Source organism: Solanum stenotomum, chromosome 10 (genome assembly GCF_019186545.1).
Source record: "Solanum stenotomum isolate F172 chromosome 10, ASM1918654v1, whole genome shotgun sequence".
NCBI lineage: Eukaryota > Viridiplantae > Streptophyta > Magnoliopsida > Solanales > Solanaceae > Solanum > Solanum stenotomum.
The window spans coordinates 3,765,057-3,781,761 of NC_064291.1; the positions used below are offsets into that span (position 1 = coordinate 3,765,057).

General features: G+C 37.1%; 2 pseudogenes; both read left to right on the top strand.

The window, feature by feature from the left end:
• The window catches only part of LOC125878250 (patatin-17-like), a 50,920-nt pseudogene extending 39,020 nt beyond the window's left edge, over positions 1-11,900 (top strand).
• A 1,469-nt stretch (positions 11,901-13,369) lies between these two features.
• LOC125878258 (patatin-17-like) overlaps positions 13,370-16,705 on the top strand; it is a 3,869-nt pseudogene continuing 533 nt past the window's right edge.

Here is a 16,705-nt window from a genome sequence, read left to right on the forward strand (position 1 = left end):
AAAATCCCTTTTGGGGCGCGCTGGCAGGCGCGACACCCCTCCCCTTTTCCCCCGAAAACTCGACTTTTCTCCTTCTTTTCTCCAACTCTAAACCCTCTCAACCTCAAGGGTTTCAACACCAACACTTAGAAACATCAAACCCCTCAACATACAATAGATCTAACTCAAAAACACCACCGGAAACACACACCAAACCAACAAGAACTTCAACACAACACAACTACAACTTCAACAATCATCATCACAAGACTTCAACAAAACACAACTAAATCTTTCTCGAAATTAAAACGAGTTTGACGTGTGGGGGAAAGAACCAACCCCACACTATGAACTCACATACGTAGTAGGGATCACCCCCGACGATATCCACGACAATCTTTGACGAGCTTAGCTTCTTCTTCTCCTTTCTCCTTTTCTTTCTCTCTTCACTGTCAAACCCTTGCTCTCACTCTTTTAAAATGGGAAAAACTGATCTAAAAATCAGTCTAACACATTAATATAACCAAAAGAATTGGTTAGGGAAACGAACAAAATACCCTTGCATTTTCCGGACGGACTTCCCTGCCAACTGCCCAACTTCCAAAGGGCATAACTCACTCATACGAACTCGGAATCAAGCAAACTCGATGGCGTTGGAAAGATCATTCCACGAGCTTCGCAAACATAACTGGAACTACACCTAAATCATTCTGAGCTAGGAGTTATTACTGCTCAAGTTTGGCCAAAAACTCACTTTTTCCCATACTTAACCAAATTTCCAGATTTTTAAATTCTTTCCAAAAATGACTATTTCCAATTCTAAGCCTCTTCATCGTTATTTCAAAATGCCGGATGTTACAATATCTCCCCCTTGGGAACATTCGTCCTCGAATGAGATTACTCTTACTAGGCTAAGGGGGTAACATCAAATGCAAACACCCAACAAGCAACAATGCCAATAACAACAACAACAACAACAACAAGCTCACTATAAATTAAAGAGCACTAAGAAGGAAATTAGTACCTTGATATGTATTTCCTCCGGATTCAAAGAGATATGGATATCTCTTCTTCATGTCCTCTTCGGCTTCCCAAGTAGCTTCCTCAACAAATTGGTTCCTCCAAAGGACCTTGACTGATGCTACATCTTTCGTCCTCAATCTACGAACTTGCCGATCTAAAATATGAACAGGAACCTCCTCATAAGATAAGCTATCATTGATCCTAATACTTTCAGTTAGTAGGATCAATGAAGGATCGCCTATGCACTTCTTCAACATAGAGATGTGAAATATCGGATGAACCGCGGCTAATTCTTGTGGTAACTCCAACTCATAAGCAACATTGCCAATCCTATTGGTTATGCGGTAAGGTACAATATACGGGGGACTAAGTTTCCCCTTCTTACCAAACCTCATAACACCCTTCATGGGTGAAACTTTCAAATATACCCAATCATCTACTTCAAACTCCAATGCCCTTCTCCTAACATCAGTGTAGGATTTCTGACGACTCTGTGTCGTTCTCAACCTCTCTTGAATCACTTTCACCTTTTCCATAGCTTAGTGAACTAAATCTGGTCCTATCAACCCTGCTTCACTAACTTCAAATCATCCAATAGGAGATTTACATCTTCTCCCATAAAGAGCTTCATATAGAGCCATCTGGATGCTAAAGTGATAACTGTTATTCTAGGCAAACTCAATGAGAGGTAGGTGATCATTCCAATTACCTTAGAAATCGATCACACAAGCCCTCAACATATCTTCTAAATTTTGAATAGTACGCTCTGCTTGCCCGTCAGTTTGAGGATGAAAGGCAATACTTAAGTTCACCTTTGAGTTAAACCACCGGGCCTTTGGTGCTCGACTTTCACTTGTTGGCAATTTAGACATTTAGCAACAAATTCAGCAATGCCTTTCTTCATGCCATTCCACTAATAAACTTCTCTCAAGTCACGATACATCTTGGTGGAACCCGGATGTATGGTATATCTGGAGCTATGAGCTTTCTCCATAATCCTCTCTTGGAGTTCATCTACCATAGGTACACACAATCTACCTTAATACCTCAATACACCATCTCTTCCTTGTTCAAAAGCTAATGCTCTTTGCTTTTGAACATTTGCATTCAACTTAAGCAAAATGGGATCTTGATCTTGTTTCTCTTTCACTTCTGACACTAGTGATGACTCGGCCCCGTTTGTCACCGTTATTCCTCCTTCTGCGGAATCTATAAGTCTGACTCCCAGGCGTGCTAGTTTGTGCACCTCTTTTACTACTTCTCTCTTTCCTTCTTCAATATGGCGGTGCTACCCATAGACAACCTGCTCAAAGAATCAGCAACAACGTTAGCCTTACCTGGATGGTAAAGAATACTCAGGTCATAATCCTTGAGTAATTCTAACCACCTCCCCTGTCTGAGATTAAGCTCTTTCAGAGTAACCACATATTGAAGACTCCTGTGATCAGTGAATATATCAACATGCACACCATATAAGTAATGACGCCATATCTTAAAAGAGAACACTACAGCAGCCAACTCTAGGTCATGGGTTGGGTAGTTTTTCTCATGAACCTTCAACTGTCTGGAGGCATAAGCTATAACCTTACAATTCTGCATTAAGAAACAACCCAAACCAACTCTAGATGCATCACAATACACCACAAAACCTTGAGTACCTTCTGGTAAGGTCAAAACTGGAGCAGAAATCAACCTCTTTTTCAATTCCTGAAAGCTTTTCTCACAAGCTTCAGACCATTGAAATTTCACTGTCTTCTGAGTCAACTTGTTCAAAGGAGATGCAATAGACGAGAACCCCTCTACAAACCTTCTATAATAGCCAGCCAAACCCAAGAAACTCCTAATTTCAGTTGGAGATGTGGGTCTAGGCCAATTCTGCACTGCCTCAATTTTCTGAGTATCAACTTTAATACCTTTCCCGGAAATAATGTGGCCTAGGAATGCCACCGACTCAAGCCAAAACTCACACTTAGAGAACTTGGCATACAACTCCTTGTTTTTCAAAGTCTGAAGAACTATTCTGAGATAACTAGCATGATCTTCTTCATTCCTTGAATAGATTAGTATGTCATCGATAAAGACAATAACAAACACATCTAAATAAGGTTTGAAGACTCTATTCATAAAGTCCATGAATACTGCCGGTGCATTGGTCAAACCAAAAGACATGACTAAAAACTCATAATGACCATATCTGGTTCTAAAAGTTGTCTTTGGAATATAACATTCCCTTACTCTTAACTGATGATAGCCTGATCTGAGGTCAATTTTTGAAAAATAGGTGGCACCCTGAAGCTGATCGAAAAGATCATCAATCCTCGGAAGAGGGTACTTATTCTTGATGGTAACCTTGTTCAACTGGCGGTAATCTATACACATCCGAAGGGAACCATCTTTCTTTCTCACAAACAAGACCGGAGCGCCCCAAGGTGAGACACTTGGTCGAATGAAACCCTTATCTAGGAGATCTTTCAACTGTTCTTTCAACTATTTCAACTCTGCTGGTGTCATTCTATATGGCGGAATAGAGATAGGACGAGTATCTGGAATGAGATCTATGCCGAAATCTATTTCTCTCTTAGAAGGAATTCCGGGTAGATTATCAGGAAAAACTTATGGAAACTCTCTTACTATAGGAACTGACTGAAAAGGAGGTATCTCAACACTAGAGTCGTGAACTCGGACTAAGTGATAGATACAACCCTTCGAAACTAACTTTCTCGCCTTAAGGTACGAAATAAAATGACCCTTATGCACTGCTGAACTACTACTCCACTCTATGACTAGCTCATTCGAAAACTGAAACTTGACCGCTCGAGTTCTACAATCTATCGATACATAACTGGCATGAAGCCAATCCATACCTAAAATGACATCGAAATCTACCATGTCTAACTCAACCAAATCAGCCATGGTGCTCTTGTGATTGATAGAAACAGGATAATCACGATAAACTCTTTCTACTAAGATAGACTCCCCAACAGGTGTAGAAACACAAAAGGTTTCACAAAGTTTTTCAGGAAGAACATCAAACTGATTTGCAACATAAGGAGTTACAAAAGATAAACTTGCTCCTGGGTCTAGCAAAGCATACACATCAAAACCAAAGACTTTAATCATACCAGTGACAACATTTGGAGAATTCTCTTGCCCATGGCGACTGGTGATTGCATAGAGGCAGTTTGCTCCTTCGCCTGTACTAGAAGTAGCTCCTCTAGGTGTCGTCCTGTCTAGGGGAGCAACTGATGAAGATTGGGCCCTATTTCCCAGATTTTCACTACCCTGCCTGTTCTTTGGGCACTCCTTCATGAAGTGGTCCTCTTGTCCACACTTAAAGCATCCTGTCTGGCCCTGACGACACTTCCCTGGGTGGGCTCTACCACACCTAGCACATGCAGGGATCCGGTTACTTCCTTGTACCATACTATTCTGAGACTGTGCAGGTCTAGCTCTGAAACTCTGCGAATTTTGTATAGTATACTCACTTTTATTTCTGGGCGTAGGTGCACTAGTAGATGATGGAGCAGGGCCCTTTTGCCTTTGCTGAAAGGATGGACGGTTTGAATTCCCTTTCTGCTGCCCGGACTCATTACCGATCTTAGCTCTCTTATTTTTTAACTCTTCCCTGTCCCTTAGCTTATCTTCCTCAACCTGCTGTACATAGACCATCAACCTTGATATGTCCATATCCCCGATAAGCATTGCAGCCCTACCTTCCTTACTCGACAACCGAGATAGCCCATCAACAAACAAGCTCATCTTACTTCTCATGTCCGCAACCATTTTCCGAGCATAACGGGACAGTTGGGTGAACTTCAGACTGTACTCATGAACACTCAAAGACTCATGCTTAAGCGTGAGGAACTCACGTAACTTGGCCTTTCTCAATTCTCGAGGAAAGAAACGCCCCAAGAAAGCTTTCTCAAAGCAGGCCCAATTCGCAGGTGGTGCATTCTCAGCTCTTCCCCCTCTCCACTGGTCGAACCAAGTTCTAGCGACATCCTTCAATTGATACGCAGCTAGTTCAACCCGCTCAGTATCTGCCGCATGCATCACATCAAAATTATTCTTCAGCTCGTTAATGAAGTTCTCTGGATCCTCAGTAGTGCTCGAACCCATGAAACTCGAAGGATTCATCCCCAAGAACTCATGAATCCTAGAAGTATCAGCTCCTTCATGTCGAGCTCCATTTTGCTGACCAATCTGATTAGTTACAGCTTGGCTCAGAATTATAATTGCCTCTATTAACTCGGCATTAGAAACGTCCCCTTGATATTGCACTCCAGGTGAATACGGTAACTCTTGCTCCTCAACATAACGTCTAGGAAGACGCCCTCTGCCAACTCTTCGTAGAGGCATGACTACCTGAAACACGTGCAAGCATGAATTAGAAAGAAACTTCTTAGAGATAAACTCTAACGCACGAGATGAGTATGAAAGAAGTGAGAGATCTTCATAAATGTTGAAGCCTCCTAATTATAGATGTGGCGTGCTTCACACCGATAATTAGGACTCTACAGACACAGCTTCATACACTCCCTAGGACTCTTGAACTCTGTGCTCTAATACCAAGTTTGTCACGCCCCGAGCCTACACCCTGTGAGTGGCCGGCACTCGACGACCATTGCTGGCCTCAAGCGAACCCTTGGCCTGGCTTCTTAACTTAGCGGAATGACTCAATGGAATGCAAGGTTATAAAACAACCCAACTGATACAATCTAGCCAAAAAGGCAACTTGAGTCTCAAAATAGAATATTTACATATATACATAGATGAGAGACTCAAACTAACTGACTAACTGTCTATGAAGCCTCTAAAATATTGAGATGGATATTGGGACAGACCCCGCAACATCCTAATAAAACAAACTAGGAACACAAAATAACAGAGTCCTCAGGAAAACAAGGAGGCTCACCACTGACTCTGGAGCGCTCAGCTCGATCAACGGCGTGCTGAATGTTGATCCTGGGTACCTGCGTCTACATCATAATAAGATGCAGGCCAACTAGCATCAGTACATGGAATGTACGAGTATGCGAGCTGGAAAGCTAAACCACAACTTAAGCTTGAAAGGAATACAAGAGAACACTTACCTTGGCTCTATTCAACTCATGAAAGACTGAACTCAATATATAAAGCAATAAGACGCATGCAATATATAAAGCTTGTAAACTATTAAAACATGACTTTAAAATCATATTTATAATATCATAAAATACCATGCTTTCTCTCGAAGTCTACTTGTGCAATGCATGAATGAAGTCCCATACCTCCATCCATACTAAGCAGAACCCCTCGAGGAACTATGAAATTTTCTACTGTGGGAGTTTTTCTAATCGATAACCACCACTAGGAAACTGAGTGGTGATACAACGTTTTACCTCACATTGCCCAAGGACCATCCTATACCTTGCCGTGATATAGGAAGCTAACTATGCTACGTGGATCCACTAGCTAAACTTACGGATTCATCTAAAAAGTATGACCCGTTAATCCCATGTTGGCTACATGGTTCCTATGGAGAGTTGAGTTAATATGAACTCGTGTCCCCAACTCGGTGCTCAAGACTACTCCCAAAAATACTTTAGCTCATAAGTGTTGTAAACACATCTTTCTTTAATTTGAGATAATTACTCAAAGCTTAGCCCAAAGGCTATTTTGGAAAACATAGTTCCTTTCTTATTCAAATGTAAAAACATTTATAAACTTCTTTGGGAATACTTAGTTCCCTAATAGCTTTTGAGAAATGAACTCAACTTTACATTCTTGACTTAACTTGAAACTCAATGCTCTTTACTTAACTTTAAACTCAATGCTCTTTACTTAACTTGAAACTCAAGCCTTAAAATGAAGTTAAAACGTTCAATAAAGACTCTTGAACAACTTTGAAAACTTGCTTGACTTACTTCTTAACTTCACTTGACTTTGATCCTAACTCACCTTGAATTGGAATATGGATTCAAGGTACATGATCACATGTTTATAGATGAGTTCTTGACGTTTAAACGTACTTTAGAGTGTTGGAAAAAACTATGAAACATAGGTACAATACCAAGAAACATGCATGAGAAAGTGGGGAAAGAATGGGAAAGGTTGGCGTCCTTGGCGCTCTGAGAGGCGCGGGGCGCCAGACCTAAAACTTCAAAAGGGTAGTTGGGCGCACTACTAGGTGCGGCACCCCAAGGGGAGAAGTTCAAAATCCCTTTTGGGGCGCGCTGGCAGGCGCGACACCCCTCCCCTTTTCCCCCGAAAACTCGACTTTTCTCCTTCTTTTCTCCAACTCTAAACCCTCTCAACCTCAAGGGTTTCAACACCAACACTTAGAAACATCAAACCCCTCAACATACAATAGATCTAACTCAAAAACACCACTGGAAACACACACCAAACCAACAAGAACTTCAACACAACACAACTACAACTTCAACAATCATCATCACAAGACTTCAACAAAACACAACTAAATCTTTCTCGGAATTAAAACGAGTTTGACGTGTGGGGGACAGAACCAACCCCACACTATGAACTCACATACCTAGTAGGGATCACCCCCGACGATATCCACAACGATCTTTGACGAGCTTAGCTTCTTCTTCTCATTTCTCCTTTTCTTTCTCTCTTCACTGTCAAACCCTTGCTCTCACTCTTTTAAAATGGGAAAAACTGATCTAAAAATCAGTCTAACACATTAATATAACCAAAAGAATTGGTTAGGGGAAAGACCAAAATACCCTTGCATTTTTCGAACGGACTTCCCCTGCAAACTGCCCAATTTCCAAAGGGTATAACTCACTCATACGAACTCGGAATCGAGCAAACTCGATGGCGTTGGAAAGATCATTCCACGAGCTTCGCAAACATAACTGGAACTACACCTAAATCATTCTGAGCTAGGAGTTATTACTGCTCATGTTTGGCCAAAAACTCACTTTTTCCCATACTTAACCAAATTTCCAGATTTTTAAATTTCCAAAAATGACTATTTCCAATTCTAAGCCTCTTCATCGTTATTTCAAAATGCTGGATGTTACATTCTTGGTCTACAAATAATCAGTAATATACGAAAATCAATAAACAATCACTAATTATCCGGGTTGCTAATAATTCTAACAACCCTAGGTCATACCCATGATCCCAAGTATCCTAATTAGGGTTGTTTCCACCATAAATTCCAGATCAAAACCCTTCCCCATCAATATTTATCCATTCTATCACGTTCTACCGATCGAAAAATAGATTAGGGGAGTGAAAAACTTATTTTTAGCCTCAAGAATGGTGGAAAATTGTCAAGAGTCGCCTGGGGTTCGTTCCTTAGCTATAAAAATAGAAAAGTGCATAATAAGGTCGTTTAGGGGTTTATTTACGACCTTAAGTTGCGTCTGGCCCGCCATAGTGGCCCTCACCCTGCTACAGCATCCCCGCCAGAGCAACAAAACCCAGCGCCAAAGCGGCTTGCACAAAACAGTGAGCTATTTTAATAATTCCAAGACCCCCATTTCACAACACACCTCTAACCATGACGCTCAGAAAAAATCCCCTTCACGCTAAGATCGATTTCGAGAGTTCTACTCGCCCGAATTCAATTCCGTAAAGTCGTACGGATTCCTTAACAAGTTATCTATCCACTCATGTAATCAAAATCATAAATAAATCACCCAATTGATACTATATTTCACTACACCTTAATAACTCTGATTTCGTCCAAATCTGGACTAGGTTGGGAAAAATCCAAATACTACGAAAAGTTTTTCCGACCCCAAATTTTCCCCGTTGACTTTTCTACAACGATGGGAACAGTTCGTTACATTTCTTAGCTAACGATACGAGCATATTTAATTCCAGGAAAATGCATTAACAGGCACAACTACTAAAATAGATGATGCTTCTGAGGCTAATATGGAATTACTAGTACAAGTTGGTGAAAATTTATTAAAGAAACCAGTTTCCAAAGACAATCCTGAAACTTATAAGGAAGCTCTAAAGAGGTAAAACTCTGACGCGTTCGATTATGTCGGTGCTTGAAATAATTATTTCTTTTTTTATATTACTATAGCTCGACAGTCAATATTATTCATATTAGATTTCTAATAAATCTATTTTATTGTTAATTAAAATAGTTTATTTCGTTGTAGGTTTGCTAAATTTCTCTCTGATAGGAAGAAACTCCGAGCTGTGACATCTCACAATTTGAAATAACTAGGAGGAAGCAAGGAATTAGAAATAGTCATTTTTGGAAAGAATGAAAATCTGGGAATTTGTTTAAGTTAAGAAAAGTTGAGTTTTGGTCATCTTCAAACGGTCATAACTCCTAGCTCAATATGAGTTAGGTGTAATTCCAGATATGGTTGGAAAAATCTTGGAATTATCTTTCCAACGCCGCCAAGTTTGCGTGATTCCGAGTTCGTATGAGTAAGTTATTCCCTTTGGAAGTTGGGCTATTCAAATAAGGAAATGTCCAATCCGAATTTTTAAATAGTGTTTTGGTCTTTTCCTTACCCTTTTGTTTTAATTCATTTTTGGTAATTACTTAGGGGTCTAAACTGAACTTAGTCAGTTTACGCTTTTGGAAAAAGAGTTAGGGTTTTGAGAGAAGAGAAAAGAAGAGGAGAAAAAAGGAGAAAGGAGAAGAGAAAGCAAGAACGTTCAAGATTCGTCGATTTCTTGGAGCTTTGCGTGTGGATTTCATCGGGGCTGATCCCTACAAGGTATGTGAGATCACATAGCGTTGGGTTAGTTCACCCATGCGTCAAGCATGATTCAATTTCAGCGAAGTTATTAGTTTGAAGTAAATCCTTGAGTTCTTGATAAATTTTCGTTTGAATTATCGCGGGTTTTGTTGATTGGAGTTTCTTGAGGTTGATTCATGCTTTTAGTAGTGTTTTTCGAGTAGAATTTGATGTATATTGAGAGTATAATCAATTCTAAGTATTTGGGGAAAGAACCCATGGAGTTTAGAGGGTTTAGAGCTGAAAAACAAAGAAGAAATTTCGTCCGTGGTGGCACGTCGCGGAGCTGGTTCCCCAGATCTGGGAAATTCATTTCGCGTCACGGAGTGTTCTGCCTCAAAAAATATTTTTGAAACCAAAATTTAAATGCTTCTCCACATCGCGGACCCATCCTCAAGTATTGAGATTTCGGTCTTTTCTCTTGTTTAGCTATCTAAAATCATTCTTAAACAACATGAGATCTTTCCAATCACAAATCACATTCCTTGAATCCGTAATTCAATTCAAGGACCAGTTAAGAGTCAAGTCAAGAGCAGTTAAGATCAAAGTCAAGAGAAGTCAAGAGTCAAGTCAAGAGTAGTTAAGATCAAAGTCAAAAGAAGTCAAGAATCAAGTCAAGAGAAATTCTTAAAGTTTTCCAAAAAGTCTTTTACAAACGTTTTAACCTTGTTTAAAAACTTAAGTTTTGAGTTCAATAAAGAATAAAAATTGAAGTTCTTTTCTTCAAAAGTATATGGGGACTAAGTATTCCCAAAGAGATTTTAAAATGTTTTCACATTTACATAACGGAAACTGAGATTTCCAAAGAGCCTTCGGGCTAGTTTTCAGAAAAGAGTAAATGCTTTCATAATTAAGCAAGAGTGGAAACTTTGATTTCCAAGAAAGCCTTTGAGCTAAGTTTTTGAGCACTAATCTCAAATCACAGAAGAAGTATGTTTTTAAACATAAAGAGCTAGTATCATATTTTGGGAGTAGTATTGAGCACCAATATGGGGGAGCGTTCAGAGAACCCCCAGCCCCCATAAACCATGTAGACATCATGGGTAGAAAAGGGTCATACTTTTTAGATGAACCCTTAGTGCTTTTTAGCATAGACTAGTGGATTCACTTAGTAGTTCAGGTTCTATACCCAGGCAAAGTATAGGACGGCCCTGGCAGCGTGGGGCTAAAAACGTTGTATCATCACTATAGCTCCTAAGTGATGGTTGTCGGTTAGAGAAACTCCCACATCAGTATTTTGTATTTTTACATACATTAGTTTATTTTGTATTTTTACGTACATCTCAGAGTTATACGTATCTTTGCATACACACAGAGTTGACATCATGTTTTAAACAGCTTTACTTTATATTGCACTTGTTTTAAATTGTTTTATATTGAAATGAGTTCAGTTATGTTGAGTTGAGTTGAGCCAGGTAAGTTCTTCAGATTCTTTTCAAGCCTATGTTGTATTTAGCATTCCAACTCGCATACTCGTACATTCAATGTACTGATACTAGTTGGCCTGCATCGTATTATGATACAGACGCAGGTAACCAGGATCAACATCCAATGCACCGTTATCCAATGAGTAGATCAGAGTCTTGTGGTGAGCCTCATTTCTTTCCGTAAGATCCATTTTCATTGCTTTCAGTATTAGCTTTAGTTCATTAGGATGTCGTGGGCCTGTCCCGACATCCATCTTAGTTGTTTAGAGGCTTCATAGATAGACAGTCAGTTAGTTCATTTGTCTTTACCTTGTTATTGGCTTATGTTCAGATTTGAGTTGCCACTTTGGCTAAGTTAAATGTTTATTTTTAAAACATTTTGATTTCAGTTCCAGACAGTTGAGTTAGTTAGCATTTGAATTATTTTCTTAATGCTTTAAGTCTTTCGCTGAGTAGGTAAGTCAGACCAAGAGTTCACTTCGAGCCAGCAATGGGTCCAGGGTGTAGGCTCGGGGAGTGACACGAGAAAACAAAGCTTCTTATTAATTCAAGCTCTCGGATTGTAGTAGTAACCTTACTATGCTAAATAATAAGCACTTGCAATATTTATGATTGCGCGCATTTAAGTATTTCAACCTCAAAATAAAAGAGGAGTTTGAGGGATAAATAGAAACGTCTCTCTATGTAATGTGTGCTTGGATTATGTAACCTTTTGGTTGTGTTAAATGTTTAAATAAATTATCGTGATTTTGTGCTATGGTATTTGAATCTTCTTTTCAAAGCAAAAAGGAAAAAGTATAATTTGAAGTGCCAAGTTAATATTATACAAATAATTATGATATGAATCAATTGGGGGGTTGGAGGGGGGGAGGGGGGGACGAACGATCGAGAAGAGAGAATGATGAAATGAAATAAGTGAAGATAAAGAATAAAAGATTGACGACTAGCATTTTGATTTATTTTTTTAAAGAAATTTTATTCAATACTTGTTAATTTCTTCATATTAATGTAAACTTATATGCAAGTGGGTACCAACAATTAATCAGACATCCTTAATATGTTTGGCTAATTTCTAAAATCAACTTATTGTGAAAAGTCTTTTTTTGAAAGTGTTTTTTTAAAAAGTATTTGTTGGTGAGAAATAGTTTGTTTATAACCAGTAAATAAAACTAAACCTTTTAGCAGCAATTAATATTTGATTAAATTTTTTAAAAGTACTTTCAAGCGTATTTTTCTTTAAAGTGTTTTGCAAAAAAGTGTATTTAGGGAAAATTTATACTTTTTTAGCTTCTGAAAACAGCTTATAGAACTACGCACTACAAAAAATACTTATTTTCTCTCAAAAATTTTGCCAAACACTTCATTTTTTTAAAAATAAACTTGGTCAACACTTTGACCAACTAATACGCTTAGTCAAACATTTTTTAAAAGTCAATTTGACCAACTTATAAGATTAGAATTTGTTTGGATGAATTTATGATTTATGACTTATAGGTCAAAAGTAATAAGTTAGAAATTGTATTTATAGCTTTTGACTTATTTTTTGTCTGTTTGACTTAAAAGTCATAGATAAGAATTCTAACTTGTGATTTTTGACAATTTTTGTCTTTTTGAGTTTAAAACAAATGTTTGAAAATACTTTTATATTTTATTCAAACACTACAAAAATACTTTAAAGTTATTTTAGCATTTAAAATAAATCAATTCAAATTAACTCTTAGTCAAACGCCCTCTGAAATAGAAAAAAACAAGAGTAAAAAAAAAGAGAAAATTAAACCATAGACAGAAAGTAATAAGGTATACCCTTAACCAAATGTGCACACATTTGTAACAATATATATGGTTACACAAAACAAAAATTTGAGTAAAAAATATTTAAGAATTAATATTGCATAGGCATTTCAAAAATCATAGCACAATAATTTTTTGAACCTACTAGATCATCACACCATAGGATCACATTAGTTCATTTGACATGATATGATTAATTTTAATTTATCAAATTTTACCTATAAAATATTTCAATCAAGTGGATTCATTTGAACTTTTTGACCCTACATGGGTCTGACTCAGATTTACAAATATAATAATTGTGAGATTACTCTACTAGCAAATCTGATTACAAAGAGTAAATGATCATTCTGGACTTGAACCAAAGACTTTTCATGTAATTATATAAACCCTCGCTTGTTAGTCGATGCTTTTGTACTACTAACAATGGCAACTAGAAGATCATTTTTCATTATACTTTTTTTGGTGGCAACATCTCATGTGATGGGATAAATGGTGACAATTTTTAGTGTTGATGGAGGAGGCATAAGAGGAATTATTCCAACTACTATCCTTGCTTTTCTTGAAGACCAACTTCAGGTTTCGACGTATCGTAACTATGTTTTTTTTACGTATGTATGGATGTGGCATTACTATATATTTTTTATATTTGAATTGTATTATTTTAATGATTATCATGTTGGGATCGAAATAACAAGATGACAAATCAAAACTAATAATTGAATATCTTTTATGACAATAAATCTATTATAAGGATCTTGTACATCCACAACCTGATCTATATATGGAAAATTGTATGAGTGGAAGGCTATCTCACAATTCTTCATGAAAATCCTCCTTAAAGTCTATATCATGTTGTTTAAGAAACAGTATTAATTGTCTTCCATGTTAGATTTATCATTAGACTTTGTTACGTGTTGAAAAAGATGTTATAGCGATCATCCTGAAAAATTATTTTTGAGTCAGGAATTGGATGGTTAAGATGCAAGAGTTGTAGATTACTTTGATGTGATTGCTGGAACAAGTACAGGTGCAATATTAGCCACTATGATCACTGCTCCAAATGAAAATAATCCTCCCTTTTGTGCTGCCAAAGATATTGTATCCTTTTACTTTGAACATGGCCAAAGGATTTTCCCACCTAGGTACATAATTATTTTTACATACTATTTGCCAATTTTATTCTTAACTTTAACTTTTATACATATATGTATTAAAACACATTCCGATTATATGACATCTTAGCTTAGGATAAGAAGTTCCACATTGGTAAAACATAGGTAAGATATTTGGTATATGATTAAGCAAGTCTTACAAACTAGTAATGTGTTTTAAAGTCGTTTGGACCTAAGTTCAGAGCAGATAATATCATTAATGGGTTGGACCGTCACAAATGATATCAAAGCCAATCACGTGTCAGTTTGGTCGATGTGGCCCTAACTTCAACTGAGTTTAGGCAAATTACGACAAGGCGGGGAAAATCGTAGTGCTGAGTCTAGACAAATGTCATACGGTGGGGCAAACCTCAGTAAGGACGTTGAGTCTATAGAGGGGGTGTATGTAACACCCCAACTTAAGATAAGAAAACCTCAACAAGGACGTTGAGTCCATATAGGGGATGTATGTGACGCCCCAACTTAAGATACAAGTCTCACGTCTACAAAATATAGAAAAGATATTGGTATATAAGTAAACATGTCTTATCAACAACTTAACAATATCACTGACGGGCTGGGCTATCACATATTATTTCCATTCTACAACATATGTGTATAGGTCAAGTCAGTATCGAAATAATATGTTTTAATACAAAATTATGGTTTCAATTATAGTGCATTGCCTCCAATTTTTGCTCCAAAATATGATGGAAAATATCTTCACAAAGTTTTGTAAGATAAGTTGGGAGAGACTCGTTTGCATCAAGCTTTAACAAATGTTGTCATTCCAACCTTTGACATCAAGAAAAATCAGCCAATAATATTCACTAAGTCCAAGGTAAATCTTTCATATATTATATTAATTTATTAATCGGTTTAAAATTTATTTGAATTGAAATGAGTTCAGTTATAATGAATTAAAATGTATTTTCTCAAAATATTTTAGCAAGATTGGGTCAATTTTTCTACATATGTTCAATTTTTTAATAGGATGAGTCAATAAATGAACGGGTCAATGATCTATCTAAATTTAAACGAACCAAGCAAATTATATTTTTATGGGCTAATTTTAGAAATAATTATCTAATTAGACAAACTTATACACAGTTAGCCAATTCTCCTGAGTTGGATGCAAAGATGTGTGACATATGCTACAGCACGGCTGCAGCTCCAACATATTTTCCACCACATTATTTTGTCACTAATGATGCTAAAGGAAATCAAGTTGAGTTCAATCTTATTGATGGTAGTGTTGCTACTGCAAATCCAGTACGTAATTAGACATACTTCACTATTATATATATTATTATTACCTGTACTTTTCAAAATACTACGTATCTTACATTTAGATACATGTACTTTTGCTACCAGATACACACAAAATAGGGAGAGAAGCGAGCGAGATTAGGTAGGGAGAGAGGCGAGCGTGATTCGCATGTATCTGGATTACCAAATAAATGGGAGAGTGGCGAACGAGATAGGAGAGAGGTGTGCGAGGTTAGCTATATATCTCAGATACATTTGAATCCACTTGTGGATACAATGTATCTAGAACAAATTACACCTAAACTTGACCCATGTATCCAAAATACATATATCTAGAGCAAAGACGAACCCACATTGTATGGTGGAGGTGCACGTGCACCTGTACGTTAACTTCGAAAAAAAATCATGTCTATATATGTTTTTTAAAAAAAAACTGATAGAAAATAGAATATAATTAACCGTACACCCATGAGAAACATATGAGTGTCTTTGTGTTGTTGGTACAAGCTTAGAAAATCACCCGCAGGACCAAAGTTCAAATCCAACTAGTACCCTAAACTGGTTAGATTAAATAATCATCATTAAACACATAGTGTAGCTATTTATATTTTTGTTATATTATTAATGATACAAATATGTTCTTACCAAGAATGACTATTATATGTTCTTACCAAGAATGAGTGTTATATAGAGGTCTGACAGTAAATATATTACAGGCCTTAGTTGCACTTAGTGTGGCAACCAACCATTCGACGCAAGCGGATCGAGCATTGTCATCAATTAAATCGATGAACTACAATGAAATTTTGCTACTCTCATTAGGCACAGGCAATGCTGCAGATTTTATACAACATATACAGCACAAGAAGCAGCTAAATGGGGTGCTATTGAGTGGCTAATTCATAACAAACATTCAAGTCCTTTTCTACAAATTATGTCTTCAGCAAATTCTTATATGAATGATTATTGCATTGCTACCGTCTTTCAAGCTCTTAATGATCAAAAAATCAGGATTCAAGTAAGACCATCTCACTTAATTATTTACTTTATCGATCACTAAATTACTCGTAGCTAAGTGTACTAGAACTATAAATGAGGGTGCAAGGGGGTACGTTTAATTCAATTCCTTACATTAGAAAAATTATTCTGTATATATAAGGTCAATACATTTTTTGTATGTATAAATTTTAATTTTGATTCCTCCTTCAAAAGTTATAATACCCTCGTAGCCAATAAAATTTTGTGACAATTCATCGCTAAATAGGATGGATATCTAAAGTGTATACAAGGAATATAATAAGTGTAGAACTAATATATATATATATATATATATATA